Raw genomic sequence first — 12,108 nt, 5'->3', positions numbered from 1 at the left:
ACCACTGTGCCACCTGGGAAGCCCACACATGGTGTTATGTGAGACTGAAAGGTCCAGGTGTTGGACAGTGTACTGATGTCAGATTCGTGTTGGAGGTGTCTTGGAAGTGGGGGAGTCATAAGGTAAGGCCCTATTTCCCTGGGCTTTTCTGAAAGAAAAAAATAACTTCTTCCTTCCAGGTGCTATGGACGGCAGTCCTTCCTGGATAGGAAAATAGGGACTAGGGGATGTGGGGTCTGGGAAGAAGAGAGTGATAATTCCTTTTTCCACGACTCTGTGAAATTTAGCCTGGACTCCAAACCCCATCGGTGAGAACAGGACCGAGGTGTGGGAAAGTAAATTCGCTATTGTGACATGGCAACAGGGTGGAGAGAGTAGGTGAACCAGGAGGCCTGGGGATGGGTCTGGTGCTGGGCAGAAGTTATCAGCAGATCTCTGTGTTACAATACTCTCTCACACACCTTCTGTGCTTTCGAGAATTAAAGACAGGGGTCAATCCACTGTTTGGGATAAAATAAGAAAAGAAAGAACCGTGTCTCAGACAAAGGCCAAAAATGGTAGTGACGGTGGTGGTCCAGTGAAGGACAACTTCCCAAAACAGAACGAGGAGCCCCTGAGAGTCGTCAGCACTCGAAGAGTGATGGTCAGGTGAGGAAGCCAGAACAGAAAGGTGCAGGGTGTAAAGGAGGTGCAACTAGCAGCCCGTCAGGCCCCAGAATGGGAAGGCCTCAGGCACACTTGGGAGATACTCTGAAGGAGGTTAATTTCAGGTGGTCACTCTGGTGGGGCTTAAGGCATAATTTAGATCCTCTTTCTGGGAATGTGATCGTACAGTTAATAAAGAATCCCAATACAGAGGACCTCAACATAGTGGATAAAGTATTCAGAATATAATTTAAAATGCTTAGCTAAGTTATAGAAAACGCAAGAAATATTCATAGGATAAAAATAGTTTAATAAGTCATGAGTCCAAAGCAGTAAGTGGACATTAAAACTAAATCTTGTCTTCAGGAAATCTGCCAATACATGCTTGTGAAGAATTGTTTGTTCTAATACAATATAAGCATGTGCTGGGGATAGGAGATAATACCTGGAGTTTGCACAAGCCGGGACAGCAAATTGAGACCCCTGCATAGAGCCAGTCCTATAAAAGGCAACACCCTAATAAAGGCAAACTAGAAAAATAAATTTAGTATCACAGCAAGAACGCAGTAGGAACTCTTAACCTCTGTCAGCTCTGACTCTGGATAAAGACGGAAAATAAAGGCTTCCCTGAGAATTACTAACAACAAGGTGATTATCACATAGGTTTAGTGTCAAAATTCACCCTACCTGGGTGGCCTGAAAAACTCAGCCTGAGAACTGAGTTTAAATGATTAAAGGTTAACAAGGACACACGGTGCCTGAAAAAGCAATCACAAATCTCTGGGGAAATGATTAATTCCAAAGGGAATTAATCAAAGTCTCAAAAAAAGTTTCAATGACCATGAGCCCCCAGTTTAAAAAAAAAAAAAAAATTACAGTGCTCGCTTCGGCAGCACATATACTAAAATTGGAACGATACAGAGAAGATTAGCATGGCCCCTGTGCAAGGATGACACACAAACTGGTGATGCGTTCCATATTTTTTAATTGCTGGGCAATAAAGTCTGCTCTCTTTAAAATAAAAAAAAAATTACAGACACATGAGGAAATAAACCGTTATGAGCAGAAGCATGAGAAATAATAAATAATAATATCAGAACCAAATGAATTGGGAAAACTAGATATCAAATTTAAATTAATGGGGCTTTTTAAAAAGTATGATCAAGGAACCAGAAAATATTGCTTCAAAGATAGCCATATTTGATATTAAATAATTACCACGGGCTTTTTCTTAATTTCAAATATTTAACTATTATAGATAAAATGATGTGATGTCTGGGATTTCCTTCACTATTATCTGGAGTGGGAAAGAAAGTAGCCAGAGACATAGAGGAAAAAAGGTTAGCCATGAATTGTTCACTGTTGAAACTGGAGAGTGGATAAATAAGGATTTACTGTGCTATTCTCTTTACTTTAGTAGATTTGAAGTTTTTCATGTTAAAAATAATTTTTTAGTGAGCAGGGAATATAAGTAAAAGCCAAATAGAACTTCTAATAACAGAATAGTATACTAAATAAAATTTGAGACTCAGTAGACATAGTATCAGAGAAGACAATGGCACCCCACTCCAGTACTTTTGCCTGGAAAATCCCATGGATGGAGGAGCCTGGTGGGCTGCAGTCCATGGGGTAGCTAAGAGTCGGACAGGACTCAGTGACTTCACTTTCACTTTTCACTTTCATGCATTGGAGAAGGAAATGGCAACCCACTCCAGTGTTCTTTCGTGGAGAATCCCAGGGACAGGGGAGCCTGGTGGGCTGCAGTCCATGGGGTCGCTAAGAGTCGGACACGACTGAGCGACTTCACTTTCACTTTTCACTTTCATGCATTGGAGAAGGAAATGGCAACCCACTCGGGTCGCACAGAGTTGGACAGGACTGAAGCGACTTAGCAGTAGCAGCAGACATAGTATAGATCGTTCTAGAAACAGCTGACAAGAGAATTAGTGAAACAGGGAATAGATCTGAAGTACTTATCAAGAATGCAGTAGCGAGACTTCCCTGATGGTTCAGTGCCTAAGACTCTGAGCTCCCAATGCAGGGGGCCTGGATTTGATCCCTGGACAGGGAACTAGATCCCACATGCTGCAACTAAAAAGATCCCACATGCCACAACTAAGACCCAGCATGGCCAAAATAAATAAATATTTTTTAAAAAGAAGAAAACTGCAGTAGAGAGACTATATCATAGACTGACTATAAGATGGTTTGACATACCTAGAAAGCAGACTCAGGAGGCTAAAAATACATCGAATAAGATATAAGAGGTAAATAATACAAAAAATAGGGAAGATGTAAAATTGAAGAGATAACCTAATCAAAGACACAAATGCTCAGATTCAGGAAGCCCACATCACAAGCAAACAAACTCAAAACTGGATACATGATAGTGGCAGATTATAATAATTAAAAAAGATTCTTTAAGAGAAAAGATGTATTATATGGAAAGGAGTAGTAGACTGAAAATTGAGTTCTCAACAACAACACTGGGACTCAGAAGTTAGAGAAATATTTTCAAAAAATGAAATGGGCTCTCTCTCTCATCTTACACAAAAGTAAATTCCAGTTGTATCAAGGACATAGATGTAAATCTAAAAATTTTTAAATTTTAAAAAGAAAATAAGTGAGATGATCTTAAGAGCTTTGAAGTAAGGAAGACTTTCTTAAACGAGACAAAAAGCAAAATGAAAAACAAAATTTTATTTGATTAAATTAATATAAGAAAAGTTATGACAAACCTAGACAGCATATTAAAAAGCAGAGACATTGCTTTGCTAAAAAAGGTCCATCTAGTCAAAGCTATGGTTTTTCCAGGAATCATGCATGGATTTGAGAGTTGGACTATAAAGAAAGTTGAGCGCTGAAGAATTGATGCTTTTGAACCGTAATGTTGGAGAAGACTCTTGAGAGTCCCTTGGACTGCAAGGAGATCCAATCAGTCCATCCTAAAGGAAATCAGTCCTGAACATTCATTGGAAGGGCTGATGCTAAAGCTGAAACTCCAATACTTTGGCCACCTGATGCGAAGAACTGACTCATTGAAAAAGACCCTGATGCTTGGAAAGATTGAAGGCGGGAAGAGAAGGGGACAACAGAAGATGAGATGGTTAGATGGCATTACCAACTCAATGGACATGAGTTTGAGTAAACTCCAGGAGTTGGTGATGGACAGGGACGCCTGGTATGCTGCAGTCCATGGGGTTGCAAAGAGTCAGACATGACTGAGCAACTGAACTGAACTGAACTGAACTGACATTAATATCAACAGCTCTATATTCTAAAGACTACAAAGAAAGCTTAAAGATAAGCTTAAACTAGGGCAAAATACTTGCCATATAGATAACAAATGAGGGATTAGTATCCAGAATGTAAATATTTTAAAACACCTAAAATCTCAGAGAAAATCTCATGAGAAAATCTCAATAGAAAAGCAGATATGGTTCAAGAGGGAGGAAGAGGAAAGAAAAATAAAGATAAATAAAAAATAAAGAAAAAACAAAAAAAAAGCATATATGTTATAAAAAATATATTTTACAGAAGAGAAAACATAAGTAGCAAATAAACATATACTAAAAATGCCCATACCGTTGAGTGAAAAAACAAACCAAGGAGGTATTCATTCAATCTAATTCCATTTATATAAATTTAAAAATATACATAATTAAAAAGTTATTCTTTAGAGATACATTTTGGCCTGGTAATAACTGCAAAGAAAACAAGAGAATAATAAATATAAAATTCAGGACAGTGGTAATCTCCACAGAGAGAATGAAGGATGTTATTAGGAAGGATTACAGAGGAGGATTCAAAGAATATGAAATATTCTCTCTTGAACTGTGTGAAGCGTGCAGGGGTGTTTGTCTTATGGATATTTGTATTATGCTTGAAACATACATGTTTTATGTTATATTATGTGTTAGAACTCTATATATAGATATCTAAATCAATCTATCATGTTTACATATAGGATAAATACATGTGTGTTACACATCACACCTTGTTGTGCTGAATTGATCGCAAAATAGATCCCTTTGTCACCTTTCTACCCTGTTCAAGCAGAGGAAATGAGTGGGAAACTATCCCTCTTTTCATAGACTATGTGAAAAGCTTTTTTTTTATGGTAGTATTTTTCAATTTTTATTGAAGTATAGTTGATTTACAAAAATCTTTTCTTAAAACAAGGAAATTCCATGTAGACAGTTCTCTGAACAGTACTGCTGATTTCCAAATCTCGTCTGATTGCTCACTTCCATGTAAATCATTTTTGTTAAACATGAAGTTATATAAAAATTGATGTGTTTTCCATGCTTCCCTTTTCCTGTAAAGGCTAAGGATCTTAAAATAACACGACGGAGCTCTAAGCTGAAACCTAAACATGGCAAAACATGTAAATCCTCAGGCTATATCTGACAGAGAGCTAATTATATAACTTGGGCTTTCCTTCCCCAGAAACAGGCTCTATCTACCTGCCTCATGCAACAGTGATTGGGAAGGGAGGGTATATTCTAAATTATGAAGAAAAATTTTATTAAACACAAGGTATTTCTAGAGCAATCTTTTTTCCATTATGCAGGGGCACAAATATATGTCACATATAGTATGTCATGTCAGTTTAAAAATAAACTTTTAAATTTGGAAATTGTAGGTTTATAGAAAAATTTTGAGGATGGGACAGGGTTTTCATACACTCCATGAGATGGTTAGATGGCATGACTGACTCAGTGGACATGAATTTGAGCAAATTCCGGGAGATAGCGGAGGACCGAGGAGACTGGCATGCTATAGTCCATGGCGTCATGAAGATTTGGACAGGACTTAGTGACTGAACAACAGCAATACACTCCATTCGCTCCAAAACACACATACTCATACAGTTTTCTCTACTATTTATGTCTTTTACTTCTGTGATGCATGGATCACATTGGTGGTGGTGGTGGTGTAGTCGCTAAGTCGTGTCTGACTCTTGTGACCCCATGGACTTTAGCCTGCCAGGCTCCTTTGTCCATGTGGATTCTCCAGGCAAGAATACTGGAGTGGGTTGCCATTTCCTTCTTCGGGGGATCTTCCAGAGCCAGGAATTGATCCCATGTCTCCTGCATTTCAGACAGATTCTTTACCTACTGAGCTACAAGGGAAGCCCATGGATCACATTAATGAAGTAATATTAATATCTTATTAACTAATGCACATTTTATCCAGATTTCCCCAGTTTCCTCCTAATGTTCTTTTCCTGTTCAAAGATCCCATCAGGGCTCCAGGTTACACCGTCATCATGTCTCCACAGGCTCTTCTTGTTGTGACAGATTCTCAAACTTTCCTTCTTTATGATGATCTTGAAAGTTTTGAGGATTAATGGTCAGATATTTTGTAGAATGTCCCTCATTTGGAATTTGTCTGATATTTTTCTCGTGATTTGACTAGGGTTATGTTCTTTTGGAACAAAAAACTGCAGGGGTGAAATGCCATTATCATAAAGTTTCATTTTTCTTAATCTCATTTTTCATTTTTTTAATGGTGGGTATGAGTATACAGGAAAGTATATGTACAGAAAAATAAATTGCGAAGGAATATATCAAAATACTATCTCAGATACTGAAGTTACTGGATATTTGAATTTTTTTTTTTTTACTTTTTGCTTATCTGTATTTTCTAAATGTTCTGCAATAGACATGTGCTTTTAAAATAGAAAAAAAAATTAATGTCTACTTTTAGAGTTGTCTATACTTGTTTGAAAAGGTACTTAGTTCTTCAAAGGTACTTAGTTCTTTCTTTCCAGGCCTGGTAGAAATAAGGAAGTATTTGTAGGTGCCACTTCCTGAGCAGTCAGAATAAGCCCCTACTCCATGTTCCAGTCGCTTCTCGATCAATACCCACAGCTAAAAGAGAGCCAAGGAGGAAGTCAGAAGGGAAAGGAGAAGGATTAGCCTGAAAGAATCACTCTTACTTCAAGCATGGTGGCTCCAACAGAGAGCAGGTCTTTCTGCTAACTCTTTCTCTGTCTGCCTAGTTCTATCACCTCTCTCTTCCTCCTCATTTCATTCGTTCATTCATTCTTTTATTCTCTCAACTAGTATTTATTGAAGGCACTGAGAACTGACTAGGACATCAAAAGATGCCCCTATCCTCAAGACACTGGCTTTCTAGTGTGGTAAGGGCATCTGGCAACAAATACTCTATTGTGAGGCAGTTAATGCCAAAAAGAAAAATTAAATGGGTAAAGAGAAATAAATGGGAAGGAGAAAAGGAACTTTGCTATTTTAGAGATGATTGGAAGACTTCTCTGATGAGATGACCTTGAACAGGGACTAGGGTTCCAGGCTGAGGAAGTGCCAAGGACAAAAGCCCTGAGATGGAATTTTAGGTCCCAGACCTGTGCTGGGGTTGGGGACCTACAGGTTATTCTGTTAGAAGGGAATCCACTGGCAAGTTCTTAGTTAAACAGTAATAGGACCTGAACGAGGCATTTAAAAGATCACTTTGGCTTCTGTTTGGAGATTGAAGAGGCATTTAAAAGATCACTTTGGCTTCTGTTTGGAGATTTGACCGGGTGGGTTGTGGGGGGGAGATGGGGGTGGAGAGGTATGGCAAGGCAAAGAAACCTGTTTGGAGATAATTACATGAGTTATGGCAAAAGAAGACAATGAATTATACTAAAGTGGTAGAAGTGAAGGTGAAAAAAAGTAGGCGGATTCCATATATAATTTGATGGAAGAGACAAAGCGGTATACTAATTATTTGGATATCAGATATGAGAGTATTTCCAGATTTTGTACATATGAAACTATTTTGTACTCCCCAAAATATCATCTCACCCAATTTTTCAGCCTTTGAATTGGTTGAAATTTGAGAAATTCTCATATATACACTCTGTCTTTCAGAAAATATTGGAAAGAAAAGAAGACTGTTTTCTATTTGTTTTTCTTTTCAATTCTCTTCTCTCTCTCATTCTTCTTTCCCCAAAGAAATCCATTCTAATATATGTATGTCTTTAAACATCCTTATATCCTTGTTAAATTCATAATATCATTTTATTTATATTCACACTTATAATTTACCAAGATATGTTAACAAACATCTCATTTCTTTACTCAACACTCTTTAGGATCTATCTATTCATGTTGCTGTTTGTACATCTAGTAATAAGCTTTTGCTTACTGTGTAAACAATATCCACAGCTCTACTGATTAATATCTAGGTTGCTTGCAAATTCCAAAAGACATAATATGACTTCCAGGAATATTCTTATGTGGATGATGCTGTGGACGTGTGTGGGGGTATCTCTGGGATAAAATAACTTCCATTTCCTATTCACATCCTTTATTGGTTTTGCTTTTAGGAGTTCCTCAGATTCTGGATACTAATTCCTGTTAATTTCAGACATTGCATTTATTTTCAGTCTATCACCCATATGTTAATTTTGTCTGTAGTTTGCTTATTGGAACTGAAATCTTTCATTTAAATGTGGTCAAGTGATCTGCTATCTTTTTAAAATCCTTAAAGTGTATAGAATTCAGAAGAATCTCAAAAGAAAACTTAGAACAAAGCAATGACTACCCACTCCAGTATTCCTGTCTGGGAAATCTGATGGACAGAGGAGCCTAGTGGGCTACAGTCCATGGGTTCGCAAAAAGTCAGACACAACTGAATCGATTTAGCATGCATGTATACAGGAGTATGACACTCAAAAAAAAAAAAAAAATCATGGTTAACACTGGCAAACTGCCCTTCTGTTGAATGGAGCATGATGTTTGAAAAACATCAGGGTTGTAAGTTTCATCTACTTATGGAGCCATGTTCTACTGCTGCTGCTGCTGCTAAGTCACTTCAATCTTGTCTGACTCTGTGCGACCCCATAGATGGCAACCCACCAGGCTCCTCTGTCTCTGGGATTCTCCAGGCAAGAATACTGGAGTGGGTTGCCATTTCCTTCTCCAATGCATGCATGCATGCTAAGTCTCTTCAGTCATGTCCGACTCTGTGTGACCCAATGGACAGCAGCCCACCAGGCTCCTCTGTCCACAGGATTCTCCAGGCAAGAATACTGGAGTGGGTTGCCATTTACTTCTCTGGAGCTATGTTCTATCCCTGCTCAACTCCCTCTGACACACAGTAGGTAATTAATAAACCACAGAACACAACTACAATTACCTCTCTATTCTGCTCATGGTCTGTGAAGGAAGGAAAAAACAAGAAAGACCACATACAATCAGTATCACCAGAGTTAATGACTATTATTCAACAATGCTACTTCTAATTTTTTTTCTCTCTGAATACAATATGTATTCTTTATGAATACAAGTAGACATAGAAGATTTTTGAAGTAGAATTTGATAAGATACATATTGTTTTTAATCTGCTCCTTTTTTCTTCTTTTCTTTGTTTTTAAAAGGCCACTACATCATAGGTACTATTCTTAAATACTTATTTTTATTTTTGTATTTGTTTGCTGGATCTTAGTTGCGGTCCGTGGGATGTTCAGTCCTCCTTGAGGCATCTTTAGTTGCGGCATGCAAACTCTTAGTTGTGGCATGTGGTATCTAGTTCCCTGACCAGGGATCAAACCCAGGCCCCCTGCGTTGAGAGCATGGAGTCTTAGCCACTGGACCACCAGGGAAATCCCCATAGGCATTATTCTATGTCAACAAATGTACCTACCTCATCATTCTTACTGGCTAATGACTGCAGATATTCCATTGTTTGCATAAACCATAATTAAACCAATTTCCCATTTTTGAACTTTCAAGTTAGTTCTAGCATGTATGTATTACATATGCACTATATTTTCTATGTGTGTTAAATTATTATATATTCAGTTATATCTATCACACAATTATGTAAAGGCAATGGCACCCCACTCCAGTACTCTTGCCTGGAAAATCCCATGGATGGAGGAGCCTGGTAGGCTGCAGTCCATGGGGTCGCTAGGAGTCAGACATGACTGAGCGACTTCACTTTCACTTTTCACTTTCACGCATTGGAGAAGGAAATGGCAACCCACTCCAGTGTTCTTGCCTGGAGAATCCCAGGGACGGGGGAGCTTGGTGGGCTGCCGTCTATGGGGTCGCACAGAGTTGGACACGACTGAAGCGACTTAGTAGCAGCAGCAGCAGCAGCGCTCTTAGAGGAATATCTCTGGCCATATGCCTCTGAACCCTTGATGGAAATGTTCTCTCACATGCTATTTCTCCGCAGGAACTGCTCTCATTTCTATATCTTTTACTCTAAACCCCTGGAATCAAATCAGCAAAAATTAGAAGCATATCAAATTACCCACGCTAAATATTAAAGGGTTTGGGGATTTATTTACTTGCTTGCTTGTGTGTTTGCCTGTTTATTTATTCATTTATTCTGGCAAGGTTTGTCAAAAACAAAATTCATCACATTTTAAGCCTAGATTTTGCAGTGTGTTTTCAGAGTCAAACAAGAAGTTTTCTCAGGTGAGTTTTCAAAAAGCCACACTACTTTTGGATGTAGTGACACATTCTAGGTAATTAAGTATAATGAACCATGCACTGCGAGAGAACTCCAAATCAAAAAAGAAACAAACCTGGCAAAGAGGAAGAACTGTCTGCAGATTGCCGAAAATGGGATTTGATAAGTGAGGCCTGCCAATTTCCCTCTTTCTTGAATAGCAGAAAATTCCATGGTGGGTGTTGATTTATCTCTAGGCTAGGTGGGAAGGGAAGGCGCCCCTAGTGATTAGGAAACGTGCATTTCCACTTTGGGCCACCTGTGGTTAATTGTCTTTGTTATCTCAGGAATAGCTTTTCTGGCTCCTCCCCCAAAATGGATCATCCTCTCAAAGATACCTCAATATAAGTAATAGAATAATTGTAAAAAATGAACAAATGTACTCCTCTGCATTTGAGTGGTTGCCATGGCAATACCAGAAGTGCAAATTTCCTGTGAGCCTGCTATACAGGTCCGTGAAGGACCCGACTCTGCATCTCTTAACCAGAGGCTGCCTCTGCTGCTGAGCTTGGGAGGCCCTGTGTGCGTGCAGTTAGAGGACACTCAAACCTCTCGGAGGAGAGCTGCCCACCTTCTAAATGACAGATCTCTCAGCGTCTCTATGATCCCACTTCGACTGCTCGCTTGTCCGTTTCCTAATGGAGTCAGCAGAGACGTGATTCACACCAATCCCAAGTGTTCATTAGAAATATTGGTACTAATGAACTCAGATAATTTATCTGAAACATGCACTTAAAAATCACTCATCTTTCTGTTTTCAGGTTAATGAGCTCTTTCCCCCTCTAAGCGGCATAGGAGGCTCTCTATGCGGTTGTCATAATTATATATTTGGGGCTGGTCTCCTTCTATCTTTATGTTTATGTGTCTTTCTCTTTTTCCTCTTTTCCCAATTCTTCTTATTCCAAAGGGTTTGCTTCCATGTCATTAGTTACTGTCCGGAATGTATTAAGGAAATCACTGCTATCAGGATCCATAACTGGGATACAGCATGAAAAAGTCAATAGAAGTCAGAGCTTGAGGTGGGGAGAGGAAGAAGATGAGTGCCAAACACACTGGACGTTTGGGTCCTGTTTGACAACCATGGAGTGGGAACTGGGCATAGTAGGATCCCAGAGTCTCCCAGTCAAAATGGCCTTTGATCTCTGGCCAGCCCAACTCCATCCCATCCCTCAGGCTTTTAATGGTAAAACCCCTCACATCTGGAAGAGCCTTCACTGGTCCTAGAAAAGCCCTGAGTCCTTGCACCATCCATTTGCCAGCACCAAGGAGAAACAGGAGGCTCATTCCTCATGCCTTTGAGGATCTTGAACTCCTTTGAATCTGATGACAGCTAAAGACTTTGTCCCCAGAAAAGTGGGCATGCACACACACACATACACAAGCACAATTTCACTAATATGTTGGTACAATTTCATAGGATTGGTGAAACCCTGTTGAAGCCAAGGGTAAGGAACACAGAGTCAAATATACTAGTCAGGAGGAAGGGGTACCATCCCAGATCCTGGCATCTGGTTTTCTGTCCCAAGGTCATTTCCTCCAAGAGTGCTGATTAAATGCTTCTTTGATGCCTAATCTCTCACTAGATACTTTGAACTGGAAAACAAAAGAAGATACATATATTTTTTCTGGAGGATTCTGCAGATGAATGAGAGAGATGGGGGGAAGAAAATATCTGAACAAACAGAAAACACAAAGGGTAAAGGAGGGGAGGCAAGTCACACACACACACACACACACACACACACACACACGGACACATACTCAAATCCCTGTTCACATATACACGCTACAGGGAGGAAGAGACGTATGGCCTGGTATTAGTCACAGAAGGCTTCCTAGAAGAAGCAGTTCTTGGATTAAAAATCCAGATTACAGGCTGCACCAGGACAAAATAGGTAGGAAATTAGAAACTTTCAAAGTTGGACTCTCTGAGGCTGATAGTGTGATGGGTATACTCACTTCCATATTAAAGCTATTGTTAATTTTTCCTAC

At 39.2% G+C, this 12,108-nt stretch overlaps 1 non-coding gene across 1 annotated transcript; it reads left to right on the top strand.

Annotated features, from left to right (window-relative positions):
• Positions 1 to 1,522: 1,522 nt before the first annotated feature.
• LOC129658237 (U6 spliceosomal RNA) lies at positions 1,523 to 1,629 on the top strand. Its single transcript, XR_008717331.1, has one exon. It is a non-coding gene; the product is annotated as a U6 spliceosomal RNA (small nuclear RNA).
• Positions 1,630 to 12,108: the final 10,479 nt, after the last annotated feature.

Source organism: Bubalus kerabau, chromosome 7 (assembly GCF_029407905.1).
Source record: "Bubalus kerabau isolate K-KA32 ecotype Philippines breed swamp buffalo chromosome 7, PCC_UOA_SB_1v2, whole genome shotgun sequence".
Lineage (NCBI taxonomy): Eukaryota > Metazoa > Chordata > Mammalia > Artiodactyla > Bovidae > Bubalus > Bubalus kerabau.
This window is presented reverse-complemented; position numbering and strand designations above follow the sequence as displayed.